Genomic DNA, 17199 nt, shown 5'->3' with positions numbered 1-17199 from the left:
AAAAAAATAGGAAGAGAAAATTTTCACTTTTTTTTTTTTTTTGAGACGGAGTTTCGCTCTTGTTACCCAGGCTGGAGTGCAATGGCGCGATCTCGGCTCACCGCAACCTCCGCCTCCTGGGTTCAAGCAATTCTCCTGCCTCAGCCTCCTGAGTAGCTGGGATTACAGGCACACACCACCATGCCCAGCTAATTTTTTGTATTTTTAGTAGAGACGGGGTTTCACTTTGTTGACCAGGATGGTCTCAATCTCTCCACCTCGTGATCCACCCGCCTCGGCCTCCCAAAGTGCTGGGATTACAGGCTTGAGCCACCGCGCCCAGCCAATTTTCACTTTTTTATGTTACAAAGTACTCTCACTGACTCTTCCCTTCTGTCTACCCTTTATCCACCACTGTCTCTGATGTTATATGACCTTCTACCAATAATGGGCTCTGGGCCACATGGCTCATCCTACACACTACTATTGTCCCTTCTCCCTGACAAATTCATCATCTAAGACGGAAATGTTACTTTACTGATTTAGATGCATGTATCGGGCAGGACACAGTAGCTCATGCCTGTAATCCCAGCACTTTGGGAGGCTGAGGTGGGTGGATCCCCTGAGGTCAGGAGTTCAAGACCAGCCTAGCCAACATGGTGACACCCCGTCTCTACAAAAATATAAAAATTAGCTGGGCATGATGGAGGGTGCCTGTAATCCCAGCTACTTGGGAGACTGAGGTGGGAGAATCGCTTGAACCCAGGAGGCGGAGGTTGTAGTAAGCCAAGATCATGCCATTTCACTCCAGCCTGGGTGACAGAGCAAGGCACCATCTCAAAAAAAAAAAAAAAATGTGTGTATCAGACTGCTCTGAAAAGATGTCAGCACATGGTACTAGTTTACACCAGCAGTTTTCAAAGTGTGATCCAGAGATCAGGAGGGAACCTTTCAAGAAATCTATAAAACTATTTTTGATAATATGAAGATGTTAATGAAAATGAAGTCTTTTTCACTTTCATTCTCTGATGAGTGTACAACAGTGAGTCGAAGATACATGGTACGTGGTGATGTTTCTATCACTCTGACAGCTAATAAAATATGTACTTGTATATTCTTCACTGCCTATCACTTTTTAAAAAGCCAGTTTCACCCACCATTCTCAGCAAAGTAACACACAGGAACAGAAAACCAAAAACCACATGTTCTCACTCATAAGCGGGAGTTGAACCATAAGAACACATGATGGACACAGGGAGGGGAACATCACACACCAGGGCCTGTTGTGAGGTGGGGGGCTAGGGAGGGATAGCATTAGGAGAAATACCTAATGTAGATGATGGGGTGATGGATGCAGCAAACCACCATGGCGCATGCATACTTATATAATAAAGCTGCACGCTCTGCATATGTACCTCAGAACTTAAAGTATAATAATTTTTAAAAGGCTAGTTTCACTTAACAACATCCTTGATAAAATTATAAAAGGTATTAATTTTTAAAACATCAACTCTTGAGAACTTGGCCTTTTTAGTATTCTGTATGATGAAATAGGAAGCACACATAAAGCACTTCTGCTGCATACCTAAGTACAATGACTATCTTGGGGAAAAGCATTTATGCAATCGTTTGAGTTACGAGTTTTTTTTTCCATAGGGCACCATTTTTGCTTTTTTGACTAGCAGACAACTTACACGTATTCAGACTCTGATATCCGACAGACATTTTCTCTAAAATGAAGAAAATAAACCTGTGACTTTAAGAAAAAGTGACAATATTGGGCTGGCTGCCGTGGCACACACCGGTAATCCCAGCCCTTTGGGAAGCCTAGGCAGGCAGATCACTTGAGGCCAGGAGTTCAAGACGAGCCTGGCCAACATGGCAAAACACCAACTCTACTAAAAATACAAAAAGTAGCCAGGCGTGGTGGTGCATGCCTATAATCCAAGCTAGGTGGAGGTTGCAGTGAGCCAAGATCATGGCACTGTAGTCCAGCCTGGGCGATACGGCGAGACTGTCTCAAAAACAAAACAAACAAAAAAACCGGACAATATCTGTTGCCAATGATATAACCTGAGCTTTCAGGAGAAAACCAAAATTTTGGAAAACCTGAATTTGCCACCAAGATCTTAACCACTTCCCAATTCTTAAAGATTTTTTGGATGAAACTGATGGTCATATTAATGAATGTGATTTGCTTAATATTGTGTAACCAAATGTGCCTAACTTAGTAAACCATTATTTTTTGAATGACCAGTGTATGCAGTTACGAAATCACACACAGGTCAAAGATCCAGTGCAAGAGAGACCAGTCATTTTTAATGTTACAGAGTACACAAAATTCACTGACAAGGTTTCAGATTCAACAATGCAACTAACATTTAAGAATCCAGCCGGGCTCGGTGGCTCAAGCCTGTAATCCCAGCACTTTGGGAGGCCGAGGCGGGTGGATCACGAGGTCAAGAGATCGAGACCATCCTGGTCAACATGGTGAAACCCCGTCTCTACTAAAAATACAAAAAAGTAGCTGGGCATGGTGGCACATGCCTGTAATCCAAGCTACTCAGGAGGCTGAGGCAGGAGAATTGCCTGAACCCAGGAGGCAGAGGTTGCGGTGAGCCGAGATTGTGCCATTGCACTCCAGCCTGGGTAACAAGAGTGAAACTCCGTCTCAAAAAAAAAAAAAAAAAAAAAAAAAGAATCTGGCCGGGAGTGGTGGCTCATGCCTGTAATCCCAGAACTTTGGGAGGCTGAGGCAAGTGGATCATTTGAGGTCAGGAGTTTGAGATCAGCCTGGCCAACATGGTGAAACCCCATCTCTACGAAAAAAAAAAAAAAAAAAAAATAGCTGCGCATGGTGGTGTGCTCCTGTAATCCCAGCTACTTGGGAGGCTGAGGCAGAAGAATCACTTGAACCCAGGAGGCAGAGGTTGCAGTGAGCTGAGATGGCACCACTTCAGGGCGACAGAGTGAACCTCTGTTCCGCCCTCCCAAAAAAAGAATCTACCAATTGTTGAGTTTTGGTGTAACAAAAACATTCACAATTATATGAAAAGACTATGAAAATACCTTACCCTTCTTCAACTACGTATCTGTGCGCAGCCAGGTATTCTTCACATACTTCAACCAAAACAACCTATCACAACAGATTGGATACAGGAGCAGTTATGCAAACCCAGCTATCTTCTATAAAGATATATACTAAATAGAATAGCAAAATGTAAGACATGTTTCTCACAAGTCAGATTGGATACAGGAGCAGTTATGCAAACCCAGCTATCTTCTATAAAGACATATACTAAATAGAATAGCAAAATGTAAGACAAGTTTCTCACCAGATTTGTGTGTTGGAATACCTTTTTCATAAAAGTATATTATTTATGTCAATCCTTTTTTTTTTTTTTTTTTTTTAAATTTTAAAGAGAGTCTCACTCTGTGGCCCAGGCTAGAGTGCGATGGCGCAATCTCAGCTCACTGCAACATCCACCTACTGGGTTCAAGCAATTCTCGTGCCTCAGCCTCTCGAATAGCTGGGATTACAGGTACCTGCCCACACCTGGCTAATTTTTGTATTTTTACTTGAGACAGGGTTTCACTATGTTGGTCAAGCTCCTGACTTCATGTGATCCACCCACCTTAGTTCTGGGATTACAGGCGTGAGCCACTGCTCCTGGACTAATACTTGCTATTTCCTAAATTAATAAATATTTTAGGGCCATGCGCGGTGGCTCACACCTGTAATCCCAGCGCTTTGGGAGACCGAGGCAGGTGGCTCACAAGGTCAGGAGTTCAGGACCGGCCTGACCAAAATGGTGAAACCCCATCTCTACTAAAAATACAAAAAATAAACACACAAAAATTATCCAGGTGTGGTGGCATGCGCCTGTAGTCCCAGCTACTCAGGAGGCTGAGACAGGGGAATTGCTTGAACCCGGGAGGCAGAGGCTTTAGCAAGCTGAGATTGCACCATTGCACTCCAGCGCAGGTGACAGACTCTGTCTCAAAAAAATAAATCAATATTTTAAACATTTCTCAGTTTTAATTTCTAATGTTAAGTACTGATACAGTCAATATAAACAGATTTTTGGGGTCCTCAATAATTTTTAAGAGTATAAATGTGTCCTGAGATCAAAATATTTGAAAACTATTGGTTTGCCGGGCGCGGTGGCTCATGCCTATAATCCCAGCACTTTGGGAGGCCGAGGTGGGTGGATCATGAGGTCAAGAGATCGAGACCATCCTGGTCAACATGATGAAACCCCGTCTCTACTAAACATACAAAAAAATTAGCCGAGCACAGTGGCACGTGCCTGTAATCCCAGCTACTCGGGAGGCTGAGGCAGGAGAATTGCCTGAACCCAGGAGGTGGAGGTTGCGGTGAGCCGAGATCGCGCCATTGCACTCCAGCCTGGGTAACAAGAGCAAAACTCCGTCTCAAAAAAAAAAAAAAAAAGAAAAAAGAAAACCATTGGTTTATACTACCACAAAAAAAGAACACTTTTAAGTATATGTATATAAGAGAATGGACACCCGAATATGAATCAGAAGATCTTGGCTCCAATTCCAACACTACTTCTTGTCTAGGCCTTAGTTTCCTCACCTGTAAAATGAGTAACTCAAGTCTTCTAAGGACAAAAGAGACAAAATATGTCAAAGCAATTTATAAACTACAAGGTACATTATTATTACAAGATCTCAAAGCTAAATGTTTTAAACACTTCTTACGATGTTTTGTTCTTTTGTTTTTGAAACAAGGTCTCACACTGTTGCCCAGGCTGGAGTGCACTGAAGTTAACATGGCTCACTGCAGCCTTGGCCTGCTGGGCTCAGATAAGTTTTTGTATTTTTTGTGAAGACAGGGATTCACAATGTTGCCCAGGTTGGTCTTGAACTCCCGGCCTCAAGTGATTTGCCCACCTCAGCCTCCCCACATGCTAGATTACAGGCATGAGCCACCATGCCTGGCCTCTTATGACGTGTCTATGAAATTTTCCTTATTCTTAAAATTTTATTACCAAAAACAGAACTTAGAGAAAATGCTAAGTGAAGGCTGGGAGCAGAAGATCAAACCTGTAATCCTAGCACTTTGAGAGGCCAATGCAGATAGATTACTTGAAGTCAGGAGTTCAAGACCAGCCTGGCCACCATGATGAAACCACATCTCTACTAAAAATACAAAAATTAGCCGGGTGTGGTAGCACACGCCTGTAATCCCAGCTACTTAGGAGGCTGAGGCAGGAAAATAGTCTGAACCCAGGAGGCAGAGGTTGCAGTGAGCCAAGATCATGCCACCACTGCACTCCAGTCTGGATAACAGAGTAAGACTTGGTCTCAAAAAAAAAAAAAAGCCAAGTGCAGACTTTCAATTAGCCAATTGGCGCAAATGTCCATGCGTATTATTTTATTTTATTTTATTTTTGCAGAGATGGAGTCTCGCCATGCTACCCAGGCTGGTCTCAAACTCCTGGCCTCAAGCGATCCTCCCACCTCAGCCTCCCAAAGTGCTGGGATCACAAGAATGAACCATCACACCCAGCTGACAACACAATTTTATTGCATTAAATTTCCCCCCCCTATAGTTATAATTGGTTATATATTTTAACTCATTATAAGGGACATTTCTAAATATACACAAATGTCCAGAAAATTAAAAACCCCAACATACCCATTACCCAGTTTCAATAATTTTCAAAAATGTACCAATATTCTTTTATTCATTTCCCACTTCTGTTTGTGCCTAACCTGAAGTTTTTTAAAACAAATATTAGGGCTGGGCATGGTGGCTCAAGCCTGTAATCCCAGCACTTTGGGAGGCAGAGGCGAGCAGATCACGAGGTCAAGAGATCGAGAGCATCCTGGCCAACATGATGAAACCCCGTCTCTACTAAATATACAAAAAATTAGCGGGGCATGGTGGCGCGTGCCTGTAATCCCAGCTACTCGGGAGGCTGAGGCAGGAGAACTGCTTGAACCCGGGAGGCGGAGGTTGCAGTGAGCCAAGATTGTGCCACTGCACTCCAGCCTAGCATCTGGCGACAGAGTGAGACTCTGTCTCAAAAACAAACAAACAAACAAAAAACAAATATTAGGCATCACTTTATTTTGCCTATAAGTACATCCATATGTATTTTAAACACATGAGAATATTTTAACATAACCACAATACCACTATTATAGCTGAAAACATTATGGTTATAACTATTAAATATTACCTAATATATATTCCATTTTCAAGTTTCCCGATTGTCTCAAAAAAAAAAAAAAATCTTTGTTAGTTTTTGATTGGTTGTATTATCAAACTATCATTCTTACCAATTCTTTTTCTTTTTTTTTTGAGACGGAGTTTCGCTCTTGTTACCCAGGCTGGAGTGCAATGGTGCGATCTCGGCTCACCGCAACCTCCACCTCCTGGGTTCAAGCAATTCTCCTGCCTCTGCCTCCTGAGTAGCTGGGATTACAGGCAGGTGCCACCATGCCCAGCTAATTTTTTGTATTTTTAGTAGAGACAGGGTTTCACCATGTTGACCAGGATGGTCTCGATCTCTAGACCTCGTGATCCACCCACCTCGGCCTCCCAAAGTGCTGGGATTACAGGCTTGAGCCACTGCGCCCGGCACCAATTCTTTTTCAAGTGAATCCAAGATATTTAAGTAAAGCTAGGAAGGAAGAGAAAATAATACCATGTTTCACATACTATGTACAGTTTACAAAACCAGTCAAGAACCATCTTCCCCAGGAATTTGCTTCTCTACCAATCAAACAACAACATACAAAAAAATAAGCAACAATAAAAAATAAACCCACTACAAAATAAGCCAGCATGGCAATACATATACCTTAGTATTCTGAGAAGCGATCCAAAGAGGACACAGCTCAGCTGCTAGGAGAGGGAAGGAGCTGCTACACAATGAGTAAAAAAAGGTAACTGGAAACACTATGAGCAGAATAAGGTTTTGGAAAAGAGGAAGTCAGGTCAGCCGCAGGGTCAAAGCTGGAGGTGAGGTCATGAGTTCTAGAGTGAGCATATGGCTCAAACAAGAGACCCTGCCCAAGACTGCAAGTCAACACCTTACAAGTTGCAACTGAAAGTTCAAAAAACAGTGCTCTAAGCTAGAGATATAATGGAACTGCTATAAAAAGCAACTGAAACCCTGTCTCTACTAAAAATACAAAAAATTAGCTGGGCATGGTGGCACGTGCCTGTAATCCCAGCTACTCAGGAGGCTGAGGCAGGAGAATTGCTTGAACCCAGGAGGCGGAGGTTGCGGTGAGCCGAGATCGCGCCATTGCACTCCAGCCTGGGTAACAAGTGCAAAACTCTGTCTCAAAAAAAAAAAGCAACAGTTATTAAGAACTGATTTAAATTATCAGGCAAACATTTTCAAAAACCTACTGGGCACTATCCTAGGATATAAATTGTGTATTTAAAAAATCAGTATACAACGTACACCATAAGTAGCATATACTTCTCTATACATCTTTCCCCATTTAAGAGAAATAATGGCAATATTATTAATTGTCTTGCCATACCATTATAGTTTATCTTTTTTCTATAAATGCAATTTGCCCAACCACACATTACACAGACATTAAAACAAACCTGAATTCTGTCTTTCCCAAATATTTTTGAGGAGTGCAAGTCAGGTTAACTTTTACCACACATACCATAAACCCACAGCATTTATAGCTGTAATTCTTTTCTAAATTAAGGCCAAGCATGGTGGCTCACACCTGTAATCCCAATGCTTTGGGAGGCCGAGGTGGGAGGATTGCTTGAGCAGTTCAAGACCAGCTGGGCAACACAGCAAGACCCTGTCTCCACAAAAAATAAAAAATTAGCTGGGTGTGGTTACACATGCTTATAATCCCAGCTGTTTGGGAGGCTGAGGTGGGAGAATCCCTTGAGCCAAGGAGGCCCAGGCTGTGGTGAGCTGTGATGATACCGCTGCACTCCAGTGTGGGCAACAGAGCAAGACCCTGTCTCAAAACAAAATAAATTAAAATAAGCATTTAGTTTAGGGGGAAATCAAGAGAGCACTAAAGAATTTCCTACCTTGTCTTAAAATTGTTTCCCATAGGTTTATCTCAAGTATATTGCAGATGAAAATTGGCTAGGCGCATACAGAGTAATTCTTGAGGGATTTGGTTCTATAGATACATTTAATATCAACCCTTTTAAAAATCCTTTACCTTAATTTCACCTATAAAAAAGTTTTGCTTGTCACAGTGGCTCATGCCTGTAATCCTTGCACTTTGGGAAACTAAGGCAGGAGGACTGCTTGAAGCCAGGAGTTTGAAACCAGCCTGGGCAACAAAGCAAGGCCCCATCTCTATTAAAAATAAATAATAAGAATAATTAGCTGGGTGTGGTGGCAGGCACCCGTAGTCTCAGCTACTTGGGAGTCTGAGGCAAGAGGACTGCTTGAGCCCAGGAGTTTCAGACTACAGTAAGCTATGATCACTCTATTGCCCTTCAGCCTGGGTGACAGAGAGAGACCTCATCTCTTTAAAAAATTAAGTTTAAAACTACAGAAAGAGTGAAGAAGGGCACATATTTCTTAAAGAATGCTTCAGAAGAACAAAATGTGCCCTAACACATGAAATAGCTCCTGATAATATCAGTTTTTAGTTGACCACTATGAAGGACATCTTCTAAACAATAACAAAACAAATCTGGCAGTCAAATAACTACAGGAAAACCAAGACTTCCCCATTTTGGAAGATTTTTGCTTCAGGTTTTTACTATTTATAGAAATACAGGAAAAAATATGCCACCAGGACAAGAGCTGAACAGGTGTCATCCCTTACCCTATTTTGTCTATTGGTAATTAAGCCCAACAGTTTATTGTTTGTATATATTATTGTCTGAAATATTATATGTTTTCATACAAAACAAACTATCTTTGAAATTTAGCTTAACTTTATGAAACTATTGTGACTATTTTTCCTAACAGAGTCTAACCTAAGAATATATCCCAATGAAAACCCTAACTGAACAGTAAATAATCATATCAATCTTGTTGTAAAAAACATGAGATTCTCAGCAAATGGCAGCAAAAGAATTGTGGATAACTTAATGAGGCACTAAAAAAAAAATCTAAATTTCCATGCGTTGACCTAAAAAAAAAAGTCACATAGGTTTCTTTTTCTTTAATTCACATTTCTTTTTTAAAAAGCTGGTTAAAGTTCATGTGTAGATTTCTATTCAAATTCATTTGGACTGCACATGAATATTAAAAAGTTATAACATGAACACTATTCATTAGACTATCAAAGGCAAAGCAGGTGATTCACAGAATAAATGTGATTTATTGACCCTCTGACCTCATTATCTTCACTACTTACCACTATTTGACATCACTTTTTTAATGTCTGTTTACTTGTTATTGTCTTTTCTTGTTGACTGTCCTATCTTCTCCCACTAGAATATAAGTTACATACGGGCAAAAACTTTCTCTTATTTTCCACTGTATAGCCAGGGTCTACCACTTGGTAATTTGCTGAATGAGATGGGTGAATAGCTTCGACCTTTGACCTCCCCCACTTCTCTCCATACACATGTTAACCAATCGTTAAAGCCAGGGTCAAATTCTATTATCTGTATGAAGATTCCCTCCTCGAGCCCTCTTTTTTGCACTGGAATTTGGCAAGTGCCAAATTCTTTAAAATTTGTTTTAAAGCCAATCAAGCATGAACTATGGTTTTTCCTGTGAACTTGAATTAACTAGTTCCTTTCATTTGCATATGTATCTCCCCTAAAATTCTTATAATCCTGTTCTCCCTAAGAACATGGACCAGTGTCCCCAACTTTTGACATCCATCTCAGCACATGTAAATAGTATACTGTTAACAAATGCTTTGCTTGATTTATATTGGTAGTTAATCCAGAAATTCAGTTAATAATTTCAGTTTTTCAGCCAGGCATGGTGGGCTCAAGCCTGTAATCCCAGCACTTTGGGAGGCTGAGGTGGGTGGATCAACTGAGGTCAGGAGTTGGAGACCAGCCTGACCAACATGGAGAAATGCCATCTCTACTAAAAATACAAAATTAGCCAGGCGTGGTGGCACACACCTGTAATCCCAGCTACTCGGGAGGCCAAGGTAGGAGAGTCGCTTGAATCTGGGAGGCAGAGATGTTGCGGTGAACTGAGATCATGCCACTGCACTCCAGCCTGGGCAACAAGAGCAAAGCTCTGTCTCAAAAAATAATAATAATTTCAATTTTTAATAATGTATCCCTCCCTTCCAAAAAACTCAAAATAGGCCATATTACAGTGAATCCCTCTTTATTTTTATTTCTGAGAATTTTAAATTTTACATTCTCATACAATTAATGCACATAATCCATCACTGTTCCCTCAAGATTAAATTTTTCTTTTTTTTTTTTTTTTTTTTTTGGAGATAGGGTCTTGCTCTGTTGCCCAGGCTGGAGTGCAGTGGTGCGATCATACCTCACTGCAGCCTTGACCTCCTGGGCTCAAGAGATCCTCCCACTTCAGCCTCCCGAGCAGCTGAGACCACAGCTGTGTACTATCACACCTGGTTAATTTTTTGATTTTCTATGGAGACAAGGTCTATGTTGCCCAGGCTGGTCTCAACACCCAGGCTCAAGTGATCCTCCTGCCTCAGTCTCTCAAAGTGCTGGGATTATGAGTGAGCCACCATGCCTCTCCTACATTTTTCAATGTAATAAAAAATCTTGTGAGTTTTTGGCAAAAACTATAATGATGTTTCTAGCCCCAGTCAAAAAAGGTGTGAAGTTTCATTACTCTCTCTTGTTGCTGAGGTTGAGGGCATTTCCCATTTAGTCCTCTTTCTTTTCATGCCAAGATGCATTCCATTCTTTCCTCACTGATCATACCCCTAGCAAGCTTTTATTATTTCTTTGTACCTGTGCAACGTAATCTGTCTTACATCCTTCTTTTGAGCCACTGTTTCCTACAGTTATTTACTTGATTAAAATTCTAACTCACCATCTCAATCCACCTGTGTATGAGAAGCGCCTCTTCTTAAAATCTGAGCCTGCTTCTTTAAATTCAGCCAACCTTTATAAACCTCTCTTCACAGAGCCAACCCTTAATCATCAAGGATAATGAAATGCATAAAAATAACATTGTCTACGATACAAGACAATGAGGAAAAAATTGACATCTGGCTTTGGAATTTATCATATGTAGCTTTGGGCAAGACTTATTTTCCTAATTACGTTTTTGTTTAAGCCAACATTCAGATTTTCTTTTATGATGGTGAATATCTCAGTTCTAAAATTTGCTCAGTAAATTTCTTTTGAAGCCAATCAAGCATCAACTATGGTTTTTCCTGTGAAATCTTTTTAACTAGTTCCTTTCCTCTGTTGAAATCTATCATAAAATCTGTTTTGTTTCCTCTAAGTTATCTGCTTGTTTTCTTGGGATTCTGATCCAAATCAGTTCACCCTGTATTAATTTACTTCTTCAAACTAAAGTACCTTTTGCTTGAGAACTCAACGCATTTTAAAAACACTGAATGTTCAGTGAAATTTTTAGTTCAGGTAACACAAGGTAGAAAACTATTTCTGTCTAGGAAAACTTGGAGTTCTAGGATAAATTATTACACTGGTAATTCTAGCAAATTGTATTTAGCAAAATTTTAGGATTAGCTGAAAATTGAAAAAAATTTAATACTGGAGAGCTATATAAGTCTACTTCATGAATATATTAATCCCACATGCTAAAAACTGTATGAAATTAAATTCCCAATATAGGTATTTACAGAAAATAGCATCAAAACAAACTCACACATAAATCCTGCCTCTTCTCCTGACCCCAACCTAAACTTTGCAACCTTCACACATACCTACTCTCCACCGCCCCATCTCAGCCTCACTTCCACTCTCAACTATCCCGCAAATAATTTTTAAATGTATAGGAAAAGGTAAAAGATCTGGAGTAACAAGATCTCCTCTTTTGCTGCCTTCTCAGTTACTGCCATTAAGCTTTTGGCCGGAGAGACTCTAACCCCCAATTTTACATGACTATTTTTATTTCATAGGTACTCACATTCACCAAACTGAACCAAAGAACAAGGACATTCTAAATTGAAAAAGGAGCAAAACTGGATAATTCCGCAGTTCTACTCCTAGGCCCCTCCATAATCAGACACTAAATGAAACACTCAAGTAAAATAAGTATAATTTTCAGCCAAATAAGATATTTTACTTTGAGTTGCTGATACGACAGAGATTAATACTTAAAAAAATTAATTACCACAGTTTATACATTTTATATCTGAATGTACATTTATAGTACCTGAACCAAGTTATTTTCAATACAATATTCACCATATTAACAGAATTCAAAATAAGCTCATTTCTAATTTTTCCTCCATGTAGAATTTTGATAAGTGCAAAAATTATTTTACTTAAAATCCAATTCTTGGGCTTGTGTTATTTAGCCCATATTCTTACATAAGATGATAAATGTTAGCAAAATTTAAAAAACAATTTAATGCAACTTTCCACGCTGCCTTCAAACTCAGTAAATTCCACAATTTTAAAAAATAACCTTTCACGGTGCCTACTCACATTTTTACTAAAATCCGTACACAAAGCCATACATTCTGTTTTCCATTTTACTTCTCCAAGCTGCTGCCTTCACCAAATAGACTCCACGAGCCTCCCAAGTGGTATCCACCAATACATGTGTTTCTCAAGGAAAAGTAAGTAATTAAAGAGTAATTAGTCCAACTGGTACGAAATCTTTTCTTTTAAAAATTTACCTTAATTTTAACAAGCCCTTTTCTTGATGGAGATTTAACAGCATAAATCCTAATGAAACGGTTACCCTTTACGTGGACTCTCCATCAGCCCCATAAGGTGAGTGGCATAAAGAGGCATTTTTCTGACAGTCTCAGTTCCCCAAACGAGTCCTAAGCTTTTGCTTGGATGGTAAATCTCTCTCTCTCTCTCTCTCTCTCTCTCTCTCTCTCTCTCTCTCACACACACACACACACACACACACACACACACACACAGGAAAGAAAAGAGAGAAACATACCTGGTTATTTAACAGGTTTGATAGGTTTGGTTCACTTGTAAGAGCAGAGTGTTTACTTATAATCTTTTAAAACAGAAGTGGCAGCCAGAGCACTGGGTAAATAAAAACTTCACAGCGTTTTAAAACCCTGCATCTTAACTCACTTCCCTTTGGTTCAAGGGGACGGCACAGCAAACTCCACGGCAAATGAGATTATGCAACAGGTTTTTTTCCTCCACACCTTACTCATCACAGGCTGGTTAAAGGTGTGCTTTCTTCAATCTGAGACACATGACTTCAAAACGCCAAGAATCCTTGCAGCTGATGTTCCCTAAACTTCTTTAGGATTTTGCAGTATCCATTCATTTTCAGATCTACTTGTATTTTCTCTGGTTCACTACCGGTATTCTTTTAGGAAATAAACCCGTATCTGAAAACATTTCCCTCTGTGGTGTTTCATTACACGAAACTACACGTGATACACAGACCCCCGGGCTTTTTTATTTCTCACGTTTTGCAGCTAGTGTAAATAAAGAAGTCACTAGGCGTCCGGCCCCCCAACGCCAAGACTCGAGCCCTGTAGGAAAATTAAGGGCTTTTTTGGTTGGTTGATTATAGAAAGCAGCACCGTCACCACCCAGGTGGCCTCGCTGCTTACACCAAAGGCGAATTGGGGATAATGGGAACAGTCAGGCCGGGGCCCCACTTGGCAGGCGTGTTGTGTAACAGTCGCGCCTGGAAGTGAACAGCTTCGCCCGCGAAGGTGCCGCGTCCCGCGGCGGCCGCTCCTCTCGGAGGAGCCCGGTCCGAGCCCGCTCGCCGCGCAGCGGCCCGGGGCGCACCCACTGCGACCCCGCGCCCGGCCGCACGCCCCCTTCCCGCTCGGGCCGGCCCCGGGCCAGGCCTACACCCCCGCTTCAAACGCTCCTGCGGCCCCCGGCCGTGGTCGCCCCCACGCCGCCTCCCGAAAGGGTGGCCGGTACGCCCGGGGAGGCAGAGTCGGCGGGGCAAGAGCACGGCGCCCGGGACCGGGAGTCGGGACGCGCCGCGGGGCGTCCATGCGGCCCGGCGGGAGGGCGCCCTGGGCCCCGCACCCTCCCGCCCGCACACCCCGCGCGGCCCGCCGAGGCCACTTACTTTTGGGGCCGCCGACCTCCCAATTCCCTCAGAGGGAAACGAAAGTTGTCACGGCGTCTCCCCTCGGGGCCCCCTCGCCTCCCCGGCTTGAGAAGCGCCGCCGCGGAGCCGAGAGGGCGGCTGCGCTCCCGCTCGCGTCCCGTCCCGTCGCTCTCCTCCTCCTCTTCTTTTCTCTATATTATCTTCTCCTTCTCGGAGGGGTGGGTGGGGGCGGGAGGCTTAGGAAGAGAGGAGACGCTCGCAACTTTTCTTCACTCTTTCTCTTCCACCCTCCCCCCAGTCAGCCTTCAAAAAAATGTCGAAAGGGATGAAGAACTTAGGGAGGTAAAGGTGGGGGGCCGCGTGGTGAAAGCGGGGGTGGGGGGGACTGAGAGGTGGCAATAATCGTTTTAAAAAACTGATTAAAGTCCCCCAAACAGTGATACATAGAAAGAGGGGGAGAGGCGGGGGGGTGGGGTGGGGGGTTGGGGGAAAGAGAAAGAGTCGCTGGTCAGGAAACTTCAAGCGCGGATGAGGTCATTGGTTTAAAAATAAAGAGATGGCGTCACTTGAAACCAATCCCAGTGAATGAACTCAGCGGAGCCCCGGGGAAAGGAGGAGACAGGCGAGGGCAGGGCGGTGGGCGCCGGGCGGGGCCGCGCGCCCGCCTGCCCGCCCATCCCGCGGACGCCGGGGCCGGGAGCGCGGTTCCGCGCCTCGTTCTGGCCGCTTGGGGAGGGGTCAGGTCATGTTCCCTTCCAGTGTCCGGCGACTCTGAGGCAGGTTCCGCGGGCGCCGCTGGGAGGAGCCGGAGCTGCCGGAGGAGGCGGCCCCGAAGCCGCCGCCTCCTCCTCTCCCTCCTCCTCCTCCTCCCGCGCCCGCGCGCCCGCTGCCCTCGGGCTCGCGGCCCCGACCCCCGGGCCAGGGTGTCCGCCTCCAGCGCTGCGCTCCAACAGGTATCGGAGGGTTTTCCCCTCACCAAGACGCAGATCCTTTCCCTCCTTCTTGAGCTGTTTCCAGCTGCCTAACCAACGTCAGAAAACGCAAACACTGATTTGAGAGAATTACAATCGCTCTCTAAAAAGTCAGGAATGCAAAAGGCAAAGCTCTGCCGTCTCTCGGTAGAGAAGTTACAGGTATTTCAAGAAAAATCACACTACTATTGACAGGCTTTCAGCTATCTATATGTTTGTGGTTGAAAACCTCCACGTAAATATTCCTAAATTACTTTACTTTGCCTATATTTGCAAATATGAGGATAAGGAACCTAGATTCTCTTTAAAACTGTTTTCGACAGGAGGCAGCGCAGAAACATCTTTAAATCAGACCAGGGGTTCACTACCTTTTGAGACGTACAAAACCCTTGTTGATTTAACTCCACATACCCCATGCATTTTATTATTTTAATTCATTAAAATCGTGTTTTTTTTTTTAGATGACATTATGCACTTTAGAAAACGAGAGACCTGAGGTGGTGACAAACCAGGACTTGGAATTACTGAATAGGACAATGGGAGCTTTATTTCAATGTTCTTTGAGCATTTAAGCATGAAGCTGCTTCTACTGAGAAGTACTCACGTGGATATCACATAACAAAGATGTGATTAATGACGAAAAAGCACCCTGCGAGTGGACTGCTCCATGAGCCAGAATTTATGTGTAGGAATAATCTAACTCCTAAAATATTCCGTTAGCAATGTGCCTGATTGGGACACTGACCCCTAAAGACAGTGTTGTAGGATATCCATATGCACCCTGCCTAAAACACTTTTTTTTCATTGGCAAAAGAACTGAGAACTGGGTTTGGGTGGGTTAGAAAGATACTACACTGCTAGTGTACTGGCAGCTTTCCACTCTCCTCTCACCCAAACATGGGGTATGGATGGAAAAGGATTCTTCACAGAGCACTCTGGCACACTATCAGAGAAAAATTGATACATTAGTTAGTAGTGTTTCTTGAATTTGAGAAGGAAAGATCTTGTCTCCATATTGATATGTTCTTCCACAACCAAGATCTTCTAAAAAGAAATAATATTTTAGTCTTCTGCTTGAGGAGTTGACTGTGAAGCTATGCCCAGTGAAAAACATGTTCCTGCAGCAGCTCCGGTGGCAACTGTCTTGAGGAACCTTCGGTGTGTGGTGGGAAGCGATCAGAACAAGAAATGTAGGCATTTACTCTTTTGTGCTGGTGTTATGTTATTTCCTTCTTAGAAATTGGAAACCTTTTCTGTTGCTATTATATTAATAAAGTTAGTGTTTATTTTCTGGTAAAAAAAAAAAAAAAAAAAACAACAAAAAAAAAAAAAAAAAAAAAAAAACACTAGCTGCCAGTACACTTTTGCTACGTTTCTGCCTTTAAATCCTGCAACTAAATTAGGGCATTCCTTATGATTGGTAATCATTGAAGGTTAGTGTTGCCGGGTAAGGCTCTGGCTTTTATAGGAGGGAGAAAAGCCCATTTGAAGATGGGAGGCATTGCCAGCACCTCTGGCAGTAGGTAAAGCCTGAAGGCCATAATGCAGAAGCAACTTTGAGCGGGTGCCTCTGGCCTCCTGAGGACTTCTGCTAGGGGCAGCAAATCTCTCCCACTGCTTCCTGTCCTCTGGTGGCCAGGAGATGTTACTGCAGCTTCCTTGGGATTATTTGTGCTCTACTGGGAAACCCCTAAAAATCTACTAACTGCAGACCTTTGTTGGAGGTGTTGGGATTTTTAGGAAGGAGAGAGAAGATAGTCCTTTTACTAGTGGTACAGATCATGGATCTTGCCTGGAGAAAAGATTCATGAGAATTGATGGTATCCCCTTTGCATGCCATAGTTCCAGTAACCTTGCTTTAACTGACATGGCTTGAAATCTTTCTCCCCTTTCCTCCTCATTACAATTAAGTTTGTGTAGTGTATGCATGTGGTGCCATCATAGCTACCATGGAAGCCTCTCAGGGTATTTCATCTATTTCTGGAAACAAGACATAGATTAAAGTTAATTAAAAGCAAAATCAATGATTGAGTGACGTACAATATTGGTTAAAAGAGTCAGGGGAGAAAAGGAGCGATGCACTCTGCCTAAAGCACTTTTTTTTTCCATTGGCAAAA

At 42.7% G+C, this 17199-nt stretch overlaps 1 protein-coding gene across 2 annotated transcripts in view; it reads right to left on the bottom strand.

The window, feature by feature from the left end:
- The window catches only part of DUSP16 (dual specificity phosphatase 16), a 96543-nt gene extending 81659 nt beyond the window's left edge, over positions 1-14884 (bottom strand). Inside the window, exon 1 of one of the 2 annotated variants that reach the window (XM_039461586.2) lies at positions 14130-14884. The gene's annotated coding sequence lies outside the window, so the exon portion shown is untranslated. Of the gene's footprint in view, positions 1-12541; positions 13795-14129 lie in introns of those variants that run through there. The other variant, XM_039461588.2, reaches the window with a different exon arrangement.
- Between the last annotated feature and the right edge of the window lie 2315 nt (positions 14885-17199).

The sequence above is a fragment of the Saimiri boliviensis genome, chromosome 7 (genome assembly GCF_048565385.1).
Source record: "Saimiri boliviensis isolate mSaiBol1 chromosome 7, mSaiBol1.pri, whole genome shotgun sequence".
In the NCBI taxonomy this organism is placed as follows: domain Eukaryota; kingdom Metazoa; phylum Chordata; class Mammalia; order Primates; family Cebidae; genus Saimiri; species Saimiri boliviensis.
This window is presented reverse-complemented; position numbering and strand designations above follow the sequence as displayed.